Here is a 26,492-nt window from a genome sequence, read left to right on the forward strand (position 1 = left end):
AGGTGCAAGTGGACTAACTTCTGAACTGCCTAACTGATTTCAACCAAATTTAGTCAAGTTGTAGGGATAGTGAAAGGAAAGCAGGCATATTAGTTCTTACCAGAACGTCTTGTTTGTTTGTTTGTCTATCTGTTTGTTTGTTTATTATTGTTAAATTTATATACCGCCTTTCATTAAAACAATCCCAAGGCAGTTTACAGCAAAAATTTAAACACAAGATGGTAGAAAAGACACAATTAAAATATTAAGTGAAAAATATTAAACAAATCTGATTAAAAATTTAAAACACAAGCATAAAAGCAGTACAGCGTACAAAGAGCAGCAGCAGAGAGTTAAATAAATGCCTGGGCAAAAAGCCAAGTTTTTACACTCTTTCTAAAAGCTGTGATGGAGACCAAGGAGCAAATAGCCACCGGGAGAGCATTCCAGAGTCTGGGGGCAGCAACAGAGAAGGCCCTGTCCTGCGTGCATGACAACCGAGCCTCCCTCATTCTCAGCACCCGGAGCAGAGCCCCCTCAGATGACCTTGTCAAGCAGGCAGTAACCCTTGGGAGCAGTCGGTCCCTCAGGTATCCTGGGCCCAAACCATTAAGGGCTTTAAAGGTCAAAACCAGCACCTTGAATTGGACCCGGAAACAAACTGGTAGCCAGTGCAGCTATTTCAAAATGGGTGTGATGTGCTCCCACTGGGCAGCTCCAGATAAAACCCTACCTGCTGCATTTTGCACTAGCTGCAGTTTCCGGATATTCTTCAAGGGCAGCCCCACGTAGAGCATGTTACAGTAATCCAGCCGTGACATGACTAAGGCATGGGTAACTGTGGCCAGATCTGCCTTCTTGAGAAAGGGACATGGCTGGCACACTAGCCAAAGCCATGCAAAGGTACCCCTGGCCACCACCTCCACCTGAGCTTCCAAAAGCAGAGCCGGGTCCAGTAATACCCCCAAGCTGCGTACTTGCTTCTTCAAGGGGAATGCAACCCCATCCAGAACTGGTAAACTCTCCTCATCCCGATTGGCTCTCCTACTGACCAACATTACCTCCGTCTTGATTGATTCAATTTCAGTTTATTCGCCCACATCCAACCCATCACAGCCTCCAGCCCCCGATTCAAGACATCCACTGCCTCCCTAGGATCAGGTGACAAGGAGAGATAGAGCTGAGTGTCATCCGCATGTTGCTGACAACTCAGTCCAAGTCCCCAGATGACCTCTCCCAGCAGTTACATGTAGATGTTAAACAGCATGGAGGACAAGACCGAACCCTGCAGGACCCCACAGGCCAACGGCCACGGAGCCAAGCAGTAGTCCCCCAGCACCACCTTCTGGACCCTCCCCTCAAGAAAGGACCGGAACCACTGCAACGCAGTACCTCCGATTCCCATACTCAAGAGGCGGCCCAGAAGGATACCATGGTCGATGGTATCGAACGCCGCCGAGAGGTCCAGCAGAACCAACTCCCCCTGTCTAGTTCTCAGCATAGGTCATCCACTAGAGCTACCAAGGCAGTCTCAGTCCCATATCCAGAGTGGAAGCCAGATTGAAAAGGGTCCAGATAATCCGTATCATCCAAGACCCTCTGCAGCTGGAATGCCACCACACACTCTATAACCTTGCCCAAAAAGGGCAGGTTAGAGACCGGTCTATAGTTGTCCGGGTTGGAGGAATCAAGGGAGGGCTTTTTTAATAATGGTCTTACCATTGCCTCCTTGAGGCACGATGGCATCCTGCCCTCCCTTAATGAAGCATTAATGATCACCTCCAACCATCTGCCTGTCCCCTCCCTGGCAGCTTTTATTAGCCATGAAGGACAAGGGTCAAGAGCACATGATGTCACCCGCACACTGCCCAGGATCTTGTCCACATCCTCAGGCCGCACCAACTGAAAAAAATCCAGGACAATAGGACCAGATGGTACCAGAGGCACGTCTGCCGGAACTGCCAAAACTCTGGAGTCCAAATCAGCACGGATGCGAAAGACTTTATCCGCAAAGTGACATGCAGACTGATCACAGCGAGCTGTGGATGGTTCCTCCCACATTACCTGGGGGGATGTGTGCAGCAATGTCTTAGCTACACGAAACAGCTCCGCCGGTCTGCACTGAGCAGATGCAATGGAGGCGGAGAAAAAGCATTTCTTTGCTACCCCCACTGCCACGGAGTAGTCCCTAAAATGGGCTCTAGCCCGTGTTTGGTCGGATTCTTCACGACTCTTCCTCCAGAGTCGTTCCAGCCATCGCCCAAGTTGTTTCATCGCCCTAAGCTCCGAGGAAAACCAAGGAGCCGAACGGGCTCCACCAAGCCGGAAAGGGCATTTAGGAGCAACCGTGTCAACAGCCCGGGCCATCTCTCCATTCCAGAGATCAACCAGGGCCTCGACAGGGTCACCAGCTCTGGACACTGGAAATTCTCCGAGGGCCTTCTGGATCCATAAGCCTCCAGGGGCGGACCATCCTAATCGGCCCACCACCCCTGCAGAGGGCAGACAGAGCAGTCAAATTAAACCCCACCAGATGATGATCTGTCCATGACAAGGGAGTTATCTCAAACTCCCCCACCTCCAGATCATTTATTCCCCGGTCAGCAAAAACCAGATCCAGAGTATGTCCTGCCATGTGGGTAGGGCCCAATACCAATTGAGACAGGCCCATGGTTGCCATGGAGGCCATGGAATCCTGAGCTGCACCCACTAGGGGGGCCTCAGCATGGACATTGAAATCCCGCAAAACAATAAGCTTGGGAGAATGCAAGGCCACCTCCGAGACCACCCCCGCCAGGTCAGGAAGGGAGACTGAAGTGCAGCGGGGTGGTCGGTACACCAACAGAATCCCCAGCCTATCTCGGAGGCCCACCCTCAAGGACAAACACTCAAAATTCTGAGATTGCCTGACCGGGCACCTGGAAACGGGGAGGGTCTCTTGATAGATGACTGCAATGCCCCCTCCCCGGCCCTCCAGGCGGGGCTGCTGCACAATCAGGAAACCTGGAGGACAGAGCTGAGAGAGACCAACCCCACCCAGCTCATCTAACCAGGTCTCCATCACACATACCAGGTCAGCATGCTCATCCACAATCAAATCATGGATGAGAGATCATGTTTTAGCATTAACCGACCTGGCATTCAGCAGCAGCACCCTAATCCTTGAGGGAGTGTTCTCAGAGCTCCAAGGGTCTCAGGGTTGGGAGAAGTGCTGGAAAAAGGCACAGGTCTCAGTTGCCTGGACCGTTCCCCCCTGTAACGGCCAGCCTTGTATAGACAGGACTGACCTTTTCCAGGACGGAAAGGAGGGAGGTTATTAGGCCAGCCTGGTCTTACCTGGCAAGGTGAGACCAAGCAGGCTGTCAGGTTTTTCAACTCAGTAGATACTTCAGTAGCTTTCGCATTTTCAAGCTGCTACCCATAAAATATACTTATTTCCAAACCAACATAATAAGAACCCCTCCCTCCCCTGACTCAAGTGTCACAGCTGGAATGATTTCCATTGCAAGCTAAGAAAGATCATGGGCTGCAGACAAGGAAGTTCTGCAAAATTAGACTTTGGATTCAAGTGTCTGCACAAAAGCCTTTGCTGGATGTTAGTCACCTGGCACGTCATTATCTGCTCTGGTAGGCAGGAGATCCAACGGCCATCACAGATACTCCTTTTCCTACACTGAGATCTGTGGGCATAAGCTGCCCAGTGTTGAGGAGTGTGAGGAGAAACATTAAAACCCTCACACTGCAAAGTATGCTCTGGTGGTAAAGAAGTTCAGCCCAAGGGATTATTTGGAGACACTGAGTTCAAAAAACAAAGATTTATTGAGAAACTAACATCACATACTAAGAGAGAGCCACTGAAAAACATACACAAACAGGCACCAGTCATCAACAACAATTGAACCGTTCTGACTCTTAACTGACCAAGAGAGACCTATTGACGTAACTCCTCATGCCTCTAGAGGCCAGAAGAGGTTACTGCAATGCTAACAATCAAATCATCAACATATATTAGTATACGAGTTCATCTATTGTTTCTAAACCTTGAATAAAGACAAGAGTCAGCTTTTCCTTGAATAAACCCTTGTTTAACTAGCTACTGATTTAGCCCTGTATTCTAGGCTCTTGCTGCTTGCTTTAGACCTGTGGTTTCCAACCTGGGAGTTGTAGTTCAGCAACATCTGAAGGAACTCAGGTTGGGAATCCCTGCTTTAGAGCATAAATGCTCTTTTGGAGCTTACACACAAGTCCCTCCTTACCAGGTTCATTGAACTCTGGCAGTTGCTCCATGTAAAAGTCCTCCTTAATGTCAACATGTAAAAATGGACAGGTGGGCAAAAGTAGTAACCCTGGCTGATCCAAGGAAACACATTTGGTTAATAGGGTACTCAGTGATTATATATGTCTCTTTTTCTCCTCTTAAGCTACTACTTACACTCCATTTCTTGACATCCAGACCTTGCAGACAAGGTAGAAGTGGTTATCCAAAGCACAGTTTTCTTTACTGAGATCGCCAAAATTTCTGAGCAAGGGGTCCATGCCAAAGTTGATAATGACTCATCTGTACTTTATTTTTTTCATTATCATGGAGGTGAAAGGAATCTGATAGATTATTTTGTCATTTAATTCAAGGTCTCCCACATCCTTTAATTTGTAGCAGAAAGTAGTTCCTGAGATGCATCTCTTTCTATCAAGCACCACAGAGCATTCCTCTTTCCTTGCCCTAGTTCATGTATTTGTTGGTCCAGACACCAGAGGTGCCAAGGATGAACATGCACACATATATGATGCCGTAGCATCATTCATTGTGGCTACCAGGTGGCCAAAGGAGCAGTACTGGGAAGGTCTCATAATTTGCCCCACTTTGCCCCCTGCCATGTCAAAATGTCCAGAACACACACCCATCACTTGGTTGGGGAGTGGAATGTACAAGTCAATCCCTCTGCTATTCCCAAGCAGTAGTGATACTGTGCTGAAGCTGTGGAGGGAAATGGAATGGGATTGTAGCTCAATGGTAGCACATGCGCTTTGCACACAGAAGGTCCTAGATTGGTCCTGCTGGGGAAAACCTCCACCTGGGTGCCCTGAACAGCTGCTTGCTTATCAAACAATACTGGGCCAGATGGGCTAATGGTATATTGCATGTATAATGACTCAGAATAAAGCAACTGCGCATATTTACATGATCCAGGATGTGGGCTGAGGGCATATGATACAGCCAACTTGCTGAAGCGAAACAGATCTAGTCTGGTCAGGACTGGCTGGGTAACCAGTTTGGAATCCCCGGTACACTGCCTTGAATTTCAGCATGGAACAGGATATGAAGGTGATATCTGCAATATAAAGCTGCTTGGGCCTCACTGACTGACTGACTCACTCACTGACATAAAACTCCCACACCAAACCACTAAAGATAGAAACATGCTGTCTCCACAGGTAGGTGCCAGACCATAACATAGAATATATAACATATAACATAACACATAACACATAACATAGCATAACATAACATACTATTTAACCATGGAAAAAAATATTTCCCAGAAAACCCTGTAAAACTCTCCCATTGGAAAGCATGAGGAATGAGACCTCACAGAACTAGAAAAAGACTAAAGTCTGAGCGAGATAAGATGTTAAGATGCTTACAAACCCCAAGCTCTCACTAATTCACTGAAATGAAACTCCAAACCCAACCACAAAATATGTATTAATGCCCTGGAAAATGTGAGGGAACTCTCCCATTGGACAGCATGGGTTATGAGACCTAATAAAGCTAGAAAAAGACTAGAGCCACAGCAACATAAGATGCAAACTGCAAGCCGTTTTACCAGTGTGTGTGTGTGTGTGTGTGTGTGTGTGTGTATGGGGTGGGTAGGGGGTGAGAGAGGGCGGGAGGGAGGGAGAGGGAGAGCACAAGCACCAAGCCAGGCAGGATCTTGTATGATATCCCAGTTGCAACCGTTTCTGCTCCTCATCCCACTATCTTCTCCTATTGTTTCTTTGAATCAGTGGAAGCTACATTCCTTCACAAAAGTAAAAAATTTTGAAGTAAAATTCTAAATATACAGATCCTCTAGCCTCTTTCTTTCTTTCTTTCTTTCTTTCTTTTTTTTTTGGTGGCATGCACAACTTCAGGAGAAGCAGAGGCAGGCCTCCTCCTCTACCACACAACAAGCAAGTTGTAAGGCAAGATTTAATCTTGCCGATATAATATGTCGGACTTTGATAGAATTAAAACCGCTTCAGTCTAAGTACTCCAGTTTAACTGGTTTGTAGTTTGGGCTGCAGACCTGCTGTGTTCTGCAGTATCAGCAGTAATCTGTGTTTGTAGCAACAGGGCAACTGGCAACGGGGCCGGTGGGGAGCTCAGCCAACCTGATGCCTTTTTTAATGCTTAATTCCTATGAGATTGCAGAGTGTCACCTTGAAGTCATGGCCTCTGATCTAAAGTCCTAATCCCAGGTAGATAAGGTCTGGGTGTGGCTACTTCATGCTAAGGAAAAGACATTCTGCACATGTCCACAAGCAATGTTATGTTTCCTTTCTGCCCCTCTCAAAAAAAAATGTGACAAGAAAAGCTCAGTTTTGTGATCTAGAAAAATTTGCATAATTTAGCATAATTAATGGGTAATGGGGAGACAAGGAACACTGAATCACCACCTGGGGATCTTCATTCAGCCAGCTACACATCTTTTGAGATTTCCCTAGGTGCTTACTATACACTTTCAGGTGAGCCTCATAGGCAGAAGCTCTCTGCCAGCGATTCAATGAACCCCTAACTGAGGAGATGACTCCACAGCAGGGTCTCCGCAGTGGAGTTGAGTGCCCTGTCCCTGGTAATGGGATATTTGATTGTGTGTTAGATAAAAGCAAGGCCAGAGGCAGGGAGCTTGCTCGTATGTCAAGCCGCAGCTGGGTAGGAGCGTTTTGATCTTATTCCAAACCTGGGGATGGAATCTGGGTAGGCCACGTTCATCCTACTCTGCTGGGGCTGACAGATGAGCAAGTTCCCTGCCTCCGACCTTGTTTTTATCGAACACACCATCAAATATCAGGAATGCACACAGCTCCCTAACTAAGATAGGAGATTTCTCCTACCCTAGTGTCAATCCTGAGGACATATGTTCAGTTTTGCTTATCAAGAAGCCTGTAGGAAAATAAGATACAGTTTATGATTAACTATTTTATACATTAAGTAGGTTGCACTCCCCAGAAACTGGGTTGGGGAGTCACAGAAGGGAAGGATAAAGGGGACGCATGCCTCTCCTGAAATAGGGTGAAGGGCTTCTAGCTTCCCCTGTGTCCAATCCCCAATTCTTGCCCCAGATTTACTCCCCTTCCAATGACTCAAACTCCCATCATTTAGAAATAATTTGATGTAATAAATAATTTGCAAAACCCAGGACACTCAGCCCAGAGAGATCAAGAGAGAAGTGGAGGCGGTTGCTTCCAGTTGAGCTTATATAGTGAATACTCGCCTCATCACAAAATCTAGGTTACTCCCTTGCATGACAACAAGCACTCAATCCAAGGCAGACGGGTCACCTGTCAGGCTCACCTCACCACACACAAGGGTGACCAGATGCAGAGAAGGAAATGGCTCTTGTTCCTCTAGCACAGGTGACACCCAGCTCTAACATACAGCTCTATGCAGGTGACACCTACGTCTCATGATGATATCTGATGCCAGGGAGCTGGTAGATGTTCTGAACCATGGGTTGAAGGCAATAAAAGGCTGGAAATGGACTAATGCACTGAGGCTTAATCCAGATAAGATGGAGGTGCTGTTGGTCAGTAGGGATGAGGAAGTTCAACCTGCACTGGATGAGGTAGCAATCCCTCTGAAAGAGCAGGCAGACAGCCTGGTGGTTGCCCACAACCTAACATTGCTCGTGGATGCTCGGGTGACCACTGTGGCCTTTGTTTGGCTTTGTCTAACAGGCTAATTATATTCCTTGCTATGAGATTGCTGTCACCCCTGCCTTGATCATGTTGTGTTTGGATTACTGCAATATGTTCTACATGGAGCTGCCCTTGAAGAGTATTCAGAAACTTCAACGGAGGTGGGGAGGAGAGAAGAGTACACATAAAGGGGTGCCTTGCCTCAAGCATTTAGTGCCCTTCCTCAGGTACAAGGAGACACCGAGTCACCCCTGATTTGAAGTGAATAGCTGTAAATGGGCATATCTGCCGCACCAAATCTGCCGATTGGCTCAACCACGGCATGCTAAAACTGGGAAAGGAGAGAGCGACTTTGCTCTCGCTTCCCCACCCACCAGTTACTTCTTGCAAGGGGACCATGGAATTAGATATTTCTATAGGTACCCGATCAAGTTAGAGTTGTTATGGCAACTCTAGTCATTCTTCTGTATAACATGCATAATGAGAAGAACGTTCTGAAGAGAATGCAGTTACCAAATGCTTCCTTATCAAGAAGCACAGCTAATCTTAGACACCTGCAGAAAGGGATGTTGAATGTATTTAGGCCCAATGTACACAACCTCTATGCTCCTGTCAGATCATTTTTATTCCTTCCATAGGCCCATTCAGATACGTTTAAAATTTGCAAATAGGGCACTTCCCAATTCAGACAAGCTCCACTCTAAGCGTGAGCAGCAGGGACAAGGATTGCTGAGGGGTCAGGGACAGAACTTCCATGCTGCTATAAACAGGTTTCCAGTGCTATAAAGTTGCTTTGTTTGCTTGTTTCCAGAGGTGGCTCATTGGTAAAGTCAGGAGGGGCTGTGCCCTGCCTCCAAACAAACAAAACAAAGAAGCTACCTGAGAAACTCATACTCTCCAGTACAGGCAACCAGCAAATCCTTCAAAGCAGCACTGAGCTAACTCCACCTCCTCCTCCTTGCCGGTTGCTTCATTCCTTGATCTTATTGGGTGGAACAGCCTGCTAATCAAGCTGTTCCAGCCAGTCTGACTCCTAGGGGGCGCCAGCCTGGTATCAACCACTCCAGGAACTAAAAAATAGGTAGAAAATACAGCCCCTAAAGCCACCAGGAAGTGTATGTTTTTTACCCATTTTTTAAAATTCCCTGAGTAGTCAATGCCAGGCTGGCGCCCCCTAAGACTCAAACTGGCTGGAACAGCTTGATTAGCAGGCTGTTCCACCCAATAAGACCAAGGAAGGAAGCAACTGGCTACCTGTACAAGTAAGTTTGAGTTTCTCTGGTAGCTTCTTGCTTTTGTTTGGCGGAGGATGCAAATTCTGTCTTGCTTTCTCCTCTTTTTGGTTCTCTTTTCTGCCCCTTTCTCCTTTCCTCCTGCCCCTCTTTTTCTGCTCTCTGCTTTTTGTTTTTGCCTTTTGGCCCCCGCCTTCTACTCCCCCCACTCCTGCTTTTTCTTATTTCTGGTTTCTGCTGCCTCCCCACTTTCTGGTTCTCTTTTTTTGCCCTGCCTTCTGCTTCCCCATTTCTGATTTATTCTCTTTGCCCCTCCCTCCCTCCCTCCCTGCTTTCATCCATGTTAGGGGACTTTCCCTCCACCAGCATGGAGGAAAGCATGGGAGGGGGGTGGTCCTGCCTTGGTGAGTCAGCTCTCCTCTGCCCCGCCCCCCAGCCCTGGTGCCAACCAGCCACCACTGCTTGTTTCACACAGCATTTTATTTTCAGCAATATGGATCTCATCTCATCTCCCCCCAGCTTCTTCCCAGCATTGGGATCCCTATCAGGAGGCTTGCCATCCTTGTGAGTGCAGGAACATGCCCTCCCCTGCATGTCAATTGCCAGGCTATCTCCCATTGGATAGCAACTTCAGCATCTACTTCCTGTTCCTTCTCCCACCCCGCCACTGGGCCTCAGCCTGGCTCTCCTTTTAGGCATTAGGATGGTCGAACCATCCACTGGTTCAGCCAGGGCCAGGTGTGGCCTCGCCTCTACCCCTTTGGGGGCTCTTCTTAGGTCCTGCCATCTGAGGTCCTGCCATCTCAGTGGACCCATCTTTCCTTTTACTATTCATGGGGGCCCCAAATTCCAGCAGAAGTGGGCTCATCATCTCTGTCACCTGGCTCACAAGGGGGTTCTTCAGCAATTTCCAGGGAGCATGAAGGGGGCCAAAAGAAACAAATTAAGGAGGCCTTGCCAGCAGCACTTCTCTGTCTGTCTGTCTGTCTGTCTGGCAGCCATAATGTTTCCCCCCAGAAGTCTTCCTGGATCAATGCTATAGCATGACATAGTGTAGTTTCCAGAGGACTTCTTTGAAAAATGACAGCTGCCATCTCAGAGAACTGCCACTTTAATAGTGATAGAAGTGCTATCAATTCTGTGAAGCTGGTGGTAACGCGAAAATAAAGTGAGCTGGGGGCAGTTTCAGGCCATCTCCCGTCAAAACCAAAAGTTCTTACAGCAGAACTTTAAGCTCGGCCTTATACATGGCTCCATGTGCCCATCAACTGGGGCTGTGTGTCTGTGAAACAGATGTGCAAAAGTTCAACATTATTTTTCATTCCCTATTTTTTTTAAAAAAAGTTGACCTGCTGGCATCCTGAATCTAGCTCTCAAGACAAATTTTATCTCATCCCTGATGGTCCTGCCAAAGGTTAATGAGGGTGAGGTAAAACTTCTATTTATTTTTGGTTTATCTTATTTAATGTACTTAATATCCCACCCTTCAGTCTGGCAACATTCAGGGGAGCTTGGAATCTACATTTAAAAACAAGAATAATGACAAAATTAAAAACAGCATTTAGAAAAATTAAAAATGCATTTAAAACAGCAGAGCACAGGAGCATTCCCAGATGGCAATTTTACTTTGATTAACCATTGATGGGCAAGGGTGCATTCACATATTGTCCAGCTTTAAGTCCCTGTGAGCTGTCGGGGAGAACTCCATATACAATTTGGGGTTTTCATTGTTCATTAGAGCTTAGCCCGATTTTTGTCTGGGGTAAAAAAAAATCCACTTTTTGCATCGGTTTCCTAGGCAAATTCTAAATATCTGTAATTCGCAGTACTTCACCCCTCTTAATCCCCTGGTAAAGCCTGTTGTCTGGGAAAAATCCAGGTGAGCTTTCCTGGGGAGAAGATTCCACAGATGGGATTCCGCAGCTCACAGGGCTCTTTCCCCGTTACCAGCTGCCTAACCTCTGAAGGTGGGGCATCCAGATAAAGGCCTCAGAAGATGACCTTGGCACTGAAGTAGGTTTGTGTGGGAGCAGGCAAACTGTTTGCTGTTGTCAAAGCTGGTGGCCACAAGAAAGTGATTAACAGAAGGATTAACAACTTTATAATAACAAAAGACAAACACTAATAACTTAAAGAAGTAGCAGCAATATCTGATTTGAGAATGAAAGCACAGCCAAAGAAGCAAGCAGTTATATGGCAATGGACAATATTAGAATGCACAAAACCATTCTTGATTTCAACAGCAGCTGAAGAAAACAAAACAGTTCTGTGGACTCTGAAAAACTTTACCATCTAGGAACAAATTGATATTTTAGACCATAGGTAGAAATCAGGGCAAGATACTCTAGGCAAATGTAAAGTTTCTCCTTCTCACTTCTCTGTAAGTCTTATATGCTGAGCAGCATAACTGTCATGACCCCAGCCCTTCATAGTGACTCTAAATCTGACTTTGTGAAGGCAGGACCAATAGTATACCCAGTCCTGAATCTGACACCAGGCTGAAGCCTGAAAGAACCCCAAAATTAGAGCCACTGAAACAGCACCCTCAGAGTCTGAGCTCCTCAAAATGGCACCCTCAAAACCTAAGCCCTCTGGAGGGTCAGCCCCTCCCACACACCATCATATCTGCATTCAACAACAAACTATGAAGGATGTGACAGACAGTAGTAGTAGTGCTGGACTGGAAAAGTTGCAGAAGAGGGCAGCCAAGATGATGAGGGGTCTAGAGCACCTTTCTTATGAGGCAAGGCTACAACACCTGGGGCTTTTTAGTTAGAAAAAAGAAGACTGCGGGGAGACATGATAGAGGTCTACAAAATCATGCATGCTGTGGAGAAAGTGGATAGAGAGAAATTCTTCTCCCTCTCACATAACACTAGAACCAGTGTTCATGGGTCATCCCATGAAACTGATTGCCAGGAAATCTAGGACTAACCAGTCGGAGGGCTACAGGCCACCTCCAGCCTCAAAGGCAGGATGCCACTGAGTACCAGTTGCAGGGGAGTAACAGCAGGAGGGAGGGCATGCCCTCAACTCCTGCCTGTGGCTTCCAGCGGCATCTGGTGGGCCACTGTGCGAAACAGGATGCCAGACTAGATGGGCCTTGGGCCTGATCCAGCAGGGCTGTTTTTATGTTCTTAATATGCAGATGACACCCAGCTCTACCATTCTCTGATATCAGATCCTAGGGAAGCAGTGGATGTGCTGAACCGGAGACTGGAGACAGTGATGGGTTGGATGTGGGCCAGCAAACCTAGGTTAAATCCAGACAAGACAGAGATGTTGCTGATCAGCAGAAAAGTCAATCAGGACAGGGTGATTCAATCAGCTCTGGATGGGGTTGTACTCCCCTTGAAGAGCATGTGTGCAGTTTGGAGTTATTGCTGGACCCGGCTTGCTTTCGGATGCCCATGTAGAGGCAGTGGCCAGGGGTGCCTTTGCACAGCTTTGGCTAGTGCACCAGCTGCATCATTTCCTTGACAAGGCAGATCTGGTCACAGTTACCCATGCCTTAGTCACATCATAGTCTGAAACTTCAGTTGGTGCAGAATGCAGCTGCCAGGGTTCTCTCTGGAACTGCTCACTCAGAGCATATTACATCTATTTTGAAGGAGCTGCACTGGCTTCCAATTTGTTTCAGGATCAAATTCAATATGTAGTTATTACCTTTGAAGCCCTTAATGGTGTGGGTCCTGGATACCTGAAGGACTGTCTGCTTCCAAATGTTTCTGCCCACCCAACAAAGTTGTCAGAGGGGTCTTTGCTTTATGTGCCTGTGGGGGTGGGGGGGGGATGGCAGTTCAGACCCCAAACAGCAGAACAAAACCAGTTTGGTGAGAAAGCAGCAAAGCAAGAGGTCTTGAGACAGTTCTTTAGTTTGGAAGAACCACAAGGATTTATTTAAAGAAAAGGTTAGGTTACAAACAAATGTGAAAAATCCTGCAACTTATTCCAGCTGTAGCTCATGGCTGAAGAGAGACCAAAACAAACAGCCATCTCTGGAGAGACAAAATGGAGACTAACACTGGAAGAACAAAGAGGGGAGGAGTCCAGCACTTTTATTCATGACCCTAACTCCCCCCCACCCAGTGGCCACTATGAGACATTGTAGGTGAGAGCTGATGTTGCCAGGGTCCTAGCTCCCATAGTGCCAACACTGAGAGAGACTGAGGTGAGTCACACGAGCAGTGTGAAGCTCCGAAAGGAGGTCTGTGGGGAGAGCAGCTTAGCCCTGGGTGGCCGGATTGTTCGCCCACATGACTGCCGGCTCTGTCATGGAGCCGGTGGGGGCTGTGGGGATCAGGGGCCGCATGGCGCCCGGAAGTTCCAGGATGCCCCACACAAGTGTGTGGGGCATGCTGGAGAGACCCCCGAGCCTGGGAGGCTGCTTGCAGGCTCCCAGCGGGGGTCTCCTCATGTGCTGACCAAAAAGATGAGGTTAATGGAGTGCTCGCTCCATTAACCTTGTCTAAGGGGAGGGGTTGTTATGGAGGTTTGCTGCTGGGAGCCACGCAGCTCCCGTTGCAGCACACAATCGGCCAAAAGCGGGCTAGTCTCCCTTAGCCCGCTTTTGGGTGATTGTGAGAATAGCCTCAATAAATTTTGTTGTGCACATGGGACAGGGCCTTCCCTTTTGTTGCCCCCAGGCTTTGGAACACTTTCCGAGTGAATGTCTGGTCTGACAACTGTGGCTGCTTTTAAAAAGAGCTTTTTATTTGTTCAGGCTTTCACGCCTTAGGGGCTGCCAGGTCTCTCCACTCTTCTGCCTCTTTTTTCTTTTTTATGGTTCTCGATGATGATGATGTTTTATGGTTTTTACTATTTGATTGATTTTAAGTTTTTAAATGTGATTTTTATGAAGTTTTATTGTATTTTAACTATTGTAAACGGCCTTGGGATGCCTTATGAAAGGCGGTACAAAAACTGAACAACACATATATAAATAAATGTGCTGCTGTTATTGTCTTGTCCCATTCCATGCATAAGAGTTTACAAATACAAATATAAAGTGATGGTTGTAATCTATGGAGACCTAAACAGCTTAGGTCCATGGCATTTAAGAGAACATCTTACTCATTATCAGCCCTGCCACCCATTGAGACAATCCACAGAAGTCTATCTGCAGTAGCCTCCAGTTCGCCTGGAGGCTACTCAGGGACAGGTCTTCTCTGTTGACATTCCTCAAGACTTTGGAATGTGCTCCCTGCCAAAATAAGAGCCTCCCATCCCTGACACCTTTTAAAAAGACTCTTAAGATGAATTTGTTTACCCTAGCTTTTCAACTAGAATTGTGGTTTTAAACTGTTTTAATGCTTTATTTTCTGTTTTAATTTGTTTTATGTTTGTTGTAAACCACCTACAGACATAAATTTGGGGTGGTGTAAAATATACTACATACATACATACATACATACATACAAGGCCTGGATAGCAGCAGAATGGGGTTACTCGAGTTGCAGTTACAGCACCATGGACAGCTCCAAAACAAAACGTTGCTCCAACAGCAGTCAGAAGTAGGCTGAGCTTTGAAGTAACTTTTTAGCTCAGGTTACTGTCCTGGGCTTTGCTTATCTACCTAGAGAATGGCACAGCCTTCTGGTCAGCAGTCATAAGCACACAAGAACAGCCCTGCTGTTAAAGGCCCAAAGCCCATCTAGTCCACCATCCTGTTTCACACAGTGGCCCACCAGATGCTGCTGGAAGTCTGCAGGCAGGAGTTGAGGGCATGTCCTCTCTCTTGCTGTTACTCCCCTGCAACTGGTACTCAGAAGAATCCTGCCTTTGAGGCTGGAGGTGGCCTATAGCCCTCCGACTAGTAGCCCTTGATAGACCTCTCCTCTATATAATAATACAAGCCCCTCTTAAAGCCATCCAGGTTGTTGGCTGTCACCACATCTCGTGGCAGAGAATTCCACAAGTTGATCATGCGTTGTGTGAAAACGTACTTCCCCGGGTCCCCCAGGGATCTGTACTGAGGCCAGTAAGGATGTTCGGACTGGTCCGGCAGTCCAGTCCGGGGGTTCAGGGTCGAACCAAACCACTCCCTGGTTCCATCGGACCAGAACCGGACCGCCGGGTCTGGTCTGGCCGGTCCGCGGGTTGTTTTTTTTAAACTAAAGTAGATTTTAAATACCTTTAGCCCCTTTGGGTGTCCGCGCGGGTTCCCTCTCCCCCCCCCCCCGCTGGCCTTCCTCATCACCGCCGCAGCCGGCCCTTTGGGGCCTCTGTATGAGCGTACGGCCAGTGCGCTGTATGAGCGCGCGCTCATACAGTGGCCCGAAAGGGCTGAAAAAGCTCAGTTACCCAGCCATGGTGGGCCGCAGCGGTGATGAGGAAGGCCGGTGGGGGGAGAGGGGACCCGCGCGGACACACACACACCCCTGCGGCTTCAGCAAGCCCCCCAAAGGGGCTAAAGGTATTTAAAATCTACTTTAGTTTTTTAAAAAAACAAAACAAGAAATCCGCGGACCAGCCAGACCAGACCCGGGGGTCTGGTTCTGGTCCGACGGAACCAGGGGTGGTTCGGTTTGACCCCAAACCCCCGGACTGGACTGCCAGACTGGTCCGCACATCTCTACTGGCCTCAGTACAGATCCCTGGGGGACCCCATTTATCCTTTAGGATGCTTTCCATCAATTTGCCTGGAACGGACATTAAGTTAACCGGTCTGTAATTTCCCGGATCGGCCCTGGGTCTCTTTTTGAAAATCAGTGTTACATTTGCTACTTTCCAGTCCTTTGGGACAGAGCCTGATTGCAGGGATAAGATATATATTATTGCAAGGAGGTTGGCAATTTCACATTTGAGTTCTTTGAGGACTCTTGGATGGATGCCATCCGGCCCTGGTGATCTGTTAGTTTTCAATTTTTCCAGACAGTTTAGAACAGGGATTCTCAATGTTGGGTCCCCAGATGGTATTGGACTTCAACTCCCATAATCCCTAGCCCCAGTGATCTTTGGTTCAGGATTATGGGAATTGAAGTCTAATAACATCTGGAAACCCAACTTTGAGAATCCCTGGTTTAGAACATCATCTCTTGTCACTTCTGACTCAGTTCTTTAGCCTCCATTCCCGAAAAGCCTGTTTCAGGAACAGGTATATGCTCAGTATCCTCTGCCGTGAAGACAGGCACAAAGAACTCATTTAGCTTTTCTGCAACCTCCATATCCTCCATAATAATCCCTTTCACTCCCTCATTATCCAAAGGTCCAGCTGCCTCCCTGGCAGCTTCTGATGTATTTAAAGAAGTTTTTGTTATTCTCCTTGATGCTTTTAGCTAAATGTTCCTCAAACTCTCCTTTCACCTCCCTTTTTGTCACCTTGCATTTCTTTTGTCTTCATTTGGACAGGCCTTCCAATTTTGGAAGGAAGTCTTCTTCCCTTTTATGGCTTCCTATTGATAACACTTCAGTCCAGACCTCCTGATGACCTCTCATATCAACCAATCAAGAGTTGTCTGGGATATTGTTTTCTTATTTTCACTGATAATATTTCTCACTTCTTTATCCCACCCCCACCCCCGCTTACAGCTTTCCTATGGCCTGGGTAGCTGATGGACCTCAACAAGTTCTTGATTCTATCATCTGAGTTACAATGGAGTTAATGAGCTGCTATACCATCTCTATGCATTTTCTAGGATTGCCAGGTTGGATGCATCAGAAACCCTGAGGCTTCTGAAGCAGGGGCTAGTTTTCTCAGAAGATCGAGACTGGCAATGACACTAGGCTACCAGCCCCTTAACAATGGGGAAAATTGTGATGCCGGGGTGGAGTCCAGGTGGCTCAGGAAAACAAACAAACATAAATCCCGGAACCACTTGTGCCACTCAGGGACCTAAAAGGGAATTTAGGCAGGGAAGTGCCTTTTAAAGGGAAATCATGGAAGGCAAGACAACTGTCTCAGTGCACTCTTTCTGGGGTAAGGATGAGATGAAGCAGCCTGTCTCCTTCTCCCGTCCCAGGTAAAGGAAAGGGAGAAGGAGGAGGTGATGGAATTTCCTACATGGAAGGGCAGGGGGTTTACAATAAACTGTAGGTGGGGATAATGGGAGTTGTAGTTCAGCAACATCTGGAGCACCACAGTTTGGGACCCCCTGATCTAGCACAATGTGCAACAATCCCAACTCTTCTCCTATCCAAAACTACTTCCTATTTTGATCAGCTGAGGTAGGCTACTGACTTGATATATTCTGAGCACATGTGCTCCATAGATGAGAATCTGTTGGTGATTAAATTGTGCTAATTTTATTTATTCATATTATTAACATTTACAGGCCACCTTTCCACTTACAAAAGCCTTCAAAGCAGCTTTATCAAAGAGCCTGAAGATCCATGAGTGGGGCAGTGTTTAAGCCTCCAAACTGGAGAATAGGGCAACCCCTGAGAACGCAGAAGTTGGCCACTCTTGATTCTGAGGACCTCTGGGCTGTCTCCAGACTGAGGATGTCTGGATAAAAGTGGGACTTTTCATGGCTTGCTTGCTGATCTTGGAGACAAAACATCACCAAAGCAGAGTCAAAACAAAAGCCTTAATCAAAGTGCCTTGTGCCAACTCCATGGTAAAGAGAATTCTTACAGAACTCTGCCTGACCTAGGACTGGACACTCTGATCATGAAACAAACAAGTCACCTTTTATTCTAGTCCTGTAAATATTTCCTGTGGTGTGTGTGAGATTCCACAAATCGGAAGACATTCTGCACATGTTCTTTAAAAAGCCAAAGAGACAAGCTGGTAAAAGTAGTTCCTTTGTGCATGCCATTGCTGCTGCTGCTGCTGCTGCTGCTGCTTTTTCACATTGTTATTTTTTAAAACCTAGATTGCAAGTCTGGGGAAGAGGCAGGGACTCTAGTTTCACCTTGTTTTTGATTCCTGGCTGTGTTAAAGCAAGCGAGGGAGCACCTCATAAATAAGAGAATGGAAAACAGAGCATGTTGACTTTAAATAAAATGTATGCGCCCATTGTCTCAACTGAGAGATCAGCTTTTCCTGCCTTTCTTTTTAAAAAAATCATCCCACGGGCAGCAATGTTTTGAATGCTTGAGGCAAGATGGGAGAGCTTTTAACTAAGAAGGGATAGCTCATGTGTTCCATCTTGTTCACTGCCAGGTCACAAACTCCATCAGACACTTCACACAGAAAAGGGGAATGTAGAACATGATGCTTCATTGCAAACAACCCATTCAAGTCACAAGTGTAGCACACCACAGTGATCCTTTTCAGGAGTGGGAGGGCTATCTATCTATCTATCTATCTATCTATCTATCTATCTATCTATCTATCTATCTATCTATCCATCCATCCATCCATCCATAGAAGCCTTTTCACCCCACCTTGCGGCCTCCAAATAATAATATTGTTATTATTTAGGCTCGCTGTCGGCCTTTGAGAGCCCCAAAAACTTACTTGTTAGGCCTGGCCTTCCAAGGTTTCTTAATTGTTTTTTTTTAAGTATTTTAATTAGTTTTAAATGGTTTTTAATTGTTTTTGAATGGTTTTTATATTATTTTTAAGCACAGTGTCTTAAATAGTGTGTGTTTTTATGTCTTTTTAAAATTTGTTGTACACTGCCCAGAGCCTTTGGAATGGGTGGTTTATAAATGTAATAAATAATAAAAAATAATAAATAAATAAATAAATAAATAAATAAAGATTTAAAACAATTAGACTAAAAAACCCCACATATATTACAATGATAACAACTCAAACGGGTTGCAAGCATGACTCGTCCCCTTAGCTAAGTAAGGTCTGTCTTGGTTGCATATGAATGCGGGACTAGAAGTGTGAGCACTGTCAGACAGAGGCGTATCTAGGGAAAATAACGCCTAGGGCAAGTCCTGAAATTGCGCCCCCCCCCCATTTCTCATTTAGAAAAAGGAAAGATATACTTTAAACCCTGCAAAACAAAAGCAAACCCACACCACAGATGTTGCTAGTAGTGGGTGTGAAAAATACCTTGCTTTCAAATAATCCATCTGCAACGGGGCAGTGTCTTGGGGCGCATCTCCGCTTTAGGCTCGAGGCTGTGGCTCTGCACAAAGGCGCTTTCCTCAGCTCCTGACCCGGCCGCCACCGCCGACTGTGGGGGTCTCCTCCTAGCAGTGCTGGCTGAAAATGCACATGGCGGCAGCCACCGTCGCTCCAAAGACTAAGTGGCGGTGGCAAGGCAAGGCCGTTTCGTCTCGGAACAAGCCCGCCAGGCAGCCTTTCTCAAGGCCTCAGGAGGTGAGCGCAGCGCGCTGAGGCCTCCCTCCTTCCCTCTGCTTACTCGGTAGTCTACCAGGGTTTGCCCGGGGCAGCCAGTCAGCGCAGACTGGGCACGTCAGAGTTCGCAGCCGCCAGGAGCTTGGCATGGGCGGGAGGAAGGGCGAGCCAGCGTCGGACCCAGCCGAGGCCCTGCGTCAGCATTTTGGTTCCCGCCCTGGCACTTTCCTTTCCTGTGGGCGGCGGGCTGGCAAGAGCTGCATGAATGAGTCGGCGGGCGGGCGGCAGGAGAGAGGAGACGCCATTGGCATCCGCAGCACATGCCTCTGGACCGCTGCAGGAGGCGCGGGCGGGCAAACTAGCAGAATGCCATGACCTCCAGGGGCCACAGCCAGCCGCACAGCACAGCACAGCACAGCAGCACTCGAACGTCCACGTGGTCATGTAGACATGCGCTCTTTGCAGGAGTGCGAGGGCGGGGGGCCAGGCGGCCGCCTTTCCTGCCAGCCAGTGGGAGCGCCCGGCCCGCCAGCCACCCCCACCACCCTCCACCGCCCGGAATTTGGGGGAAATTTTTTTTTGGAAAAAAAATTTTTTTGGTGGTGGAGCTTTTCTGGGGCATCGCGCTGCGCCCCCTCCCAGACTGGCGCCCAGGGCACATGCCCTGCCTGCCCCCCCTATCGTTATGCCCCTACTGTCAGATATTCCCCTTAGGAGATGGAGCCGCTCTGGGAAGAGCAGAAGGTTTCAAGTTCCCTCCCTGGAAGCATCTCCAAGATAGGGCTGAGAGAGATTCCTGCCTGCAACCTTGGAGAAGCCGCTGCCAGTTTGTAAAGACTATACTGAGCTAGATAGACCAATAGTCTGACTCAGTATATGGCAGCTTCCCATAAGGCAAACCAGACTCAAAAACTGAGAAGCATCACAGGGGACTCAGTAAATTATATATCATAGGAGAGAAAAATCATGATTGGGGATGGGGCCATAGCTCAGTGGAAGAGCATTTTCTGCTTTTCATGCAGAAGTTCCCAGGTTCAATCCCTGGCAACATCTCCAGGTAGGGCTAGAAAAGACTCCTGCCTGGGACCTTGGGAGCACTCTGACAGTACTGAGCTAGATGGACCAATGGACTGGCTTGGTATAAGGCAAACTGGTATAAGGCATATTCCTATGATTTTATCCCTCCTGACCCTTCCTGTTCCCAAAATGTTCAGCTGCTTCTTGTTGCAGGTGCGGGTATACCAGCCATGAAGAACAGTAGCAGAAATAAGCATGTGCAAGTAGCCCATGTTGGGTTGACTGGGAAGACTCCAAGCATTTCATTTGCAATGAGCAGACTGGACCAATGAGGTACCTTTTAAAGTCGTGGTTCTCTTATATTTAGCGGGGGGCGGGGGGAACTAACTCTATCCAACCCCAGGACAGCATCCCTCCAGTGGTTGTGGCTGGTGTCTACCTTAAGTTTCTTTTAGATTGTGAGCCCTTTGGGGACAGGGGGCCTTATTTTTTTTTTTCCTGTGCAAACCACTCTGAGACAGTGGGTTGAAAAGCAGTATATAAATATTCGTAATAGTAGTAGATCTGCGACAGCTTTTGAGTATCTGCTGTGGGTATGACGGACAATATGCAAAAGGACTGTTTGGTGAATTGAGAGTTTGTATTTGGGGGAAGGGGCTATTGTCCTCTTGGACCAGCTTAGGAAAAAGAAGAAGTTTATGAGTTATAATGAGTAATAACTCTAGGAGTTAATGCAGTTAATGGAGTTGGATCACAGTTTGTTGTTGTGACAAAAACAAACTGTTGTAGCCGTTCAAAGGATATATCCTGATAAATAAGCAGGTGCAAATACACCCATATAACAATCATTGACCTAGAAGAAATATGTTTTCCACACTGCTCCATTTCCTGCCCAAACGCAGGGCCACCCACACACTAGCCCCAGCCTTAGTGAATCTGTGCAGTCCAAACCACAATGGTGTTGATCCACAGTTCATCACCCAGCAGCATCTCTCTCCAACAGAGAAAGAGTCAAACGGCAGCTCTGACCATACTGATCACCTGTAGCAGGGAAAGAGAGCGAGGCAAGTGGAATGAATTAGATTCAGTCCTTCCCACTCCAACCAGCTGACAGCTTTTGTCTAAGGTCTAATGCCCCAAAACAAACCACTTGGAATTTTTTAAATCATAAATTGAGGTTGATGTGCTTGGAAGGACACTGAATTGACTGCTCTCTAGGTTCTTGGCTGGTTTATTCATTTGTTTTATGTGTCTATGCCCCTTTTCTGCCCTGAAAACAGTCCCCAAAGTGGCTCATGTAAAAATTTAATATATTACTATTAAAACATAATTAAAGCCCATAAAACAATGGTAGAGAACAAGAGATAAAAAGAAAACAAGACCATAGCAAGGCTGCAAGGCTTGGCTTCCCAGAGTCAGTGGCTGGCATCCTGACTAACGAAACACCAGCATAACAGAAAAAGCACCAGTGTAACACCAGTGCTTCTGAAGAGTTCCAGGCTCATGCTGCACCAGTGCTAGTGAGGGTGAGGGGAAATTTCAATGACCTCCCCTTCCCTTAGAGCCCTCGGGTCACCCCAAAATATGTCCCTGATAGCTGTGCATCCCTCAGGGACATACCTTCTGGTGGCACAGAGGTCTTCCAAAGAAACAGGTCACTAAAATGTGCCCCCCCCCCACTGTTGAGCCAGCAGTGGAGCTGAGTTAACTGAACTTTTCAGAAGCACCAGGAAGTTTTTCACACCCGGCATTTAGTTCACATCTCCAAAATGGAGGATATCCATATCAGCCAAATTTACCCCGAAGTCCCTATGAGCTATGAAGGAGCACTTATCACACTTCAGGTTTTTGATTGCACGTCAGAAACCCAATTTATATCTGGGTTTTTAAAAACCCACTTTTTGCATAGTTTTTGGGATGGGCAACTTTGAACTCGTAATAAAGCTTCTCAGAAAACCTGCTATAAAGCCTGCTGTCTGGGAAAGCTCCAATGCTTTTCCTATTGCACTGATGCTTTGTTAGGATGTCAGCCTCTGAATCCAAATAATTTCTAATCAATTTGCCAGAGTATGCTTAGAGCTACTAGGGCAACTGAGATAGGGCTGCTAGAATGGTAGTGTGCAAGAAGCAGTTTGTGGCGTTTAATGAGGCTGCAGTCCATGTTCCAACACCCACACACAGGTCTATGGGGCTTGCTTAGTGTGGCAGTGGGAATAGAAAAGCCTCTCTGGATCCAGGATGCTGGAAGGAAGACTGGTAGCTGTTAGGCAAAGAGAAGGAAAGGGAGTCAGATTGTCCTGGGATTCCAGTCATTTCAGTTTGTTTAAAAAGCTTTTACCACATTATAGTTCTTTGCCTTGGTCTTTCCACTTTCCAGATATGATTTATCTTGAGATAAGGCAGAAGGATGGCGAAGTCGTTACACAGAAATGTACATTGTCCTGCTTCCTACTGTCAGATCACTCCCAATCGCAAGATGAAGGCGCTGTTTTAAAAAATGCAGGAAACAGAATATTATGGCTTAAAAAAACCCCAAAACAACCTTAAATGAGGACTGGAAACACCAACTGCAATAGACCTCACTGGAGCAATATACAAACTGTGTATAATTCCTGGAGGGTGTAACCTTAAACCTATTGTCCAACCCACCCTCCTCAACATTTAGTATTCTTAAAACTTTGACTCAAATAGCATTCAAAACTTGGGGTTTTCTCAGAAAAACAAACCATTGTAATACTCAGATTCTGAGCGAGTTCACCTGCTCTTGCTTGGGAGTGCAGGACAAAGTAAGGTCTGAAAGAAGACACATTAGCCAAGGGGACTTGTAAAGGTAAACATAAAGTGTGCCGTCAAGTTGGTGTTGACTCCTGGCGACCACAGAGCCCTGTGGTTGTCTTTGGTAGAACACAGGAGGGGTTTACCATTGCCACTTCCTGCGTACTATAAGATCTTTCAGCATCTTCCTATACTGCTGCTGCCCAATATAGGTGTTTCCCATAGTCTGGGAAACATATCACAGGGGATTCGAACCGGAAACCTCTGGCTTGGTAGTCAAGCCATTTCCCCACTGCACCATTAGACTTGTAGTGGATGTCAAAACCGGCAATGGTGTAGTGCTGAAGGGAGAGGCAGAGCTGCAGTCATAGGAACATAGGAACATAGGAAGCTGCCATATACTGAGTCAGACCATTGGTCTATCTAGCTCAGTATTGTCTTCACAGACTGGCAGCGGCTTCTCCAAGGTTGCAGGCAGGAATCTCTCTCAGCCCTATCTTGGAGAAGCCAGGGAGGGAACTTGAAACCTTCTGCTCTTCCCAGAGTGGCTACATCCCCTGAGGGGAATATCTTGCAGTGCTCATGCATGTAGTCTCCCATTCATATGCAACCAGGGCAGACCCTGCTTAGCTATGGGAACAAGTCATGCTTGCTATCACAAGACCAGCTCTCCTCCAGGGTTTCCCTCCAGGGTTTCAACAGGGATTCAAAGCCCTTTGCTGTGGAAATGATATTCTGCTCTTGCTATTCCAACTGTTGCATAATGGAATACCGGGCTGCAATGGATTTTGTTATCATTGTTTCTGTCTTCTGTTACAAGGAGTATCCTCTACCCTTTTGAGATGTGGCTGTTGGGGTGGCTGTGGCTATGGGGCTGTCATGGAGAGTGCCTGCACTTCTGAATATAGTAATAGCACTTACATTTATATACCGCTCTATAGCTGGAAGCTCTCTAAGCGGTTTACAATGATTTAGCATATTGCCCCCCAACATTCTGGGTACTCATTTTACCGACCTCGGAAGGATGGAAGGCTGAGTCAACCTTGAGCGGCTTCTCCAAGGTTGCATTCTGTGACTACCCCACTGCAAATATGTGACTACCCCACTGCAAACTGATAATCACTACATACAAAAGGAGGCTTCTGTACAGGTGTTGCCTTATAAAGCGGATGACGTGTAAACACAGGCCCTGTGATTCGGAAGGAACGAATGTCTGGAATTCATTGCTGGAAGAGGGAATTAAGGAATGTATATAGGAGTACACTCTTGTACTATACTGTAGGTCATGAACCAAATTCATGTAAGTACTCCAGTCTGGATTGGATATTGAGGGCTCATTAAGCCTCGATGCTAACACAGGAGACTGTTGTGGCTTTGGAAAAGGACACAGGGGCCATTCTAGGTGAATTCCTATTGATCCAGCTAAAGTTGTCGTCTCCGCAGACAATCACTCTGGTGTGTTTGTTTTTAAAGGATCAAGGAAAGCAACTACCTTAATCAGGCAGCTTTGTCTGCACAAGGAAAAACAGCTGTGGGAGCAGAAGCCTGGGCAAGAGAGCAGGTGGATAGGAAATTTGAGACTGCAGCAAGTCTACGAAGAAGCCCAAAAGCCAGAAGAGCGAGAGTTTCATTGGCGGATAATAAGGTGATCAGATAAACAACAGCTTCATGAAACAGGAGCACTGTCTAGACATTGATTCCCAGAGCACCTGGAGACATACCTTCAATAAGTAGGGGCCTAGAGTCTTACATCCAAAGTGCCAAATGCAATCAGGTCCATCCAGTAGTAGCCAGCCTGGGTTGTGGCCTGGTCTGCACTGACGCTTAGTCCACCACACAGTCCATCCTGAGATCTAGTCTGCCCAGAGACCTGGTTCACACAGATGCGGTAAACCTTTGTCTGGGCTGTACCATTTCAGATTGTAGTGGGCAAGAGCTCACGGGACTGAATTCTACTGTTCTCTCCACATAGGAAACTAGAGGTCAGGGAGGAGACTTCTAGCTGAATCTTTTCCCTCACATGCCTGTTTTCTATGAGCAGGAAATGTCTTTGTATGAAGGAACATTCAGTCACCTCACTGAAGACCAGACTTTCTCATCTTCATATTTGTTTTGCTATGTTCACTGCTTTGTGGACATTTTGGTTGAAAAGCAGTAAATAAATATGCATCATCATCATCATCATCATCATCATCATCATCATCATCATCATCAAATAAACCAGACATGACACAAAAGATCCATAATCAAGATCTCCTGCAGTTTTATTTTGATAAACTAGAAATATTAGCCCTACACAGACATGGAGGCTATTCACATGCATGGGGAAAACCAGGCGAAGGGAGCCCAGCCCAGTTTCCCCCACGTATGTGAACTGCCGGGAGCCACATGACTCCTGGCAGTTAGCCCGCTTAATTGCCTCCCCCCCCCCATGAGGTTAGCAGAGCGAGCGCTCCGCTAACCCAGTTTTGGCAGTCATAAGTTGCCACCATGGCACGGCTGCGTGCCACAGTGACTCACAAGTAGACCCCCTACCAGAAGGCTACAGCAAGCCTCTTGGCCTCGGGGGTCTCCCCAGAATGCCCTGCGCACTCGCATTGGGCATCCTGGGACTTCCAGGGGCCGATCCCCACCGCCCCTACTGGCTCCATGACGGAGCCGGTAGTCATGTGGGTGGCCGATCCCGCTCTCCCCGCAGAGCCCAGTTAGGCTCTGCACACGGATCATGTGTAGAGCCTCCTTATATTGTATGTGCACACAGAAACACATACATGTGCATGTGTTTAAAATGGACCTGGGTACAGACCCCCTCAAATGCAGGGTACAAAAAGGGAACAAGCTACCTGCATTGAACTTAATGGGCTAGGTCAGACTACATCTCCCCATCCCCCACCCAAACTTGCTCATGTAATTAAAAGGTGGGATGCGCTGAGAGCATGCATGTCCTTAAATCTTTCCTGGACATCCTGTTATCCTTCTGGTGCATTCTTTTATCATGGGAGCTGTCGGCAGCTCAGTTGAACTGCCACTATATATATGATCCAAATACTAGTTTGAAAGCCCAGGAAAGAGGTAAGGATCAGGGGCGTAACTATCATAGGGCAAGGGGAGACAGTTGTCTGGGGGCCCCCCCAGAGGCAAGTCACATGACTGACTCCCCCAGCCGCGCACCCGCCCAGGCTTCCTTCAGTTGGATTCATCCTCCGAAATTGATGTGAGTGTTAAGACCTGGAGCTACCAGAACAGCAGGTCTTTCTCTAGTACCATTGAATGACTTGCATTGTCCACAATTTGTTACCACTATTCAGCCTCATTTAAGATTTCTTTACTTCATGAGCTGAGCTTCAGTGAGGGGGGGGGCATTTTAAAATCTTGTCTCTGGGCCCCCT

General features: G+C 47.1%; 1 long non-coding RNA gene across 6 annotated transcripts in view; it reads right to left on the bottom strand.

The window, feature by feature from the left end:
• Positions 1-26,492, bottom strand: part of LOC128323329 (uncharacterized) — a 130,291-nt gene that overhangs the window by 57,374 nt on the left and 46,425 nt on the right. For 5 of the 6 annotated variants that reach the window (XR_008306208.1, XR_008306207.1, XR_008306206.1 and 2 more), the window contains one exon: positions 22,667-22,813. This is a non-coding gene — a long non-coding RNA (uncharacterized LOC128323329). Of the gene's footprint in view, positions 1-20,862; positions 21,370-22,666; positions 22,814-26,492 lie in introns of those variants that run through there. The other variant, XR_008306210.1, reaches the window with a different exon arrangement.

Source organism: Hemicordylus capensis, chromosome 4 (genome assembly GCF_027244095.1).
Source record: "Hemicordylus capensis ecotype Gifberg chromosome 4, rHemCap1.1.pri, whole genome shotgun sequence".
Classification (NCBI taxonomy): Eukaryota; Metazoa; Chordata; class Lepidosauria; order Squamata; family Cordylidae; genus Hemicordylus; species Hemicordylus capensis.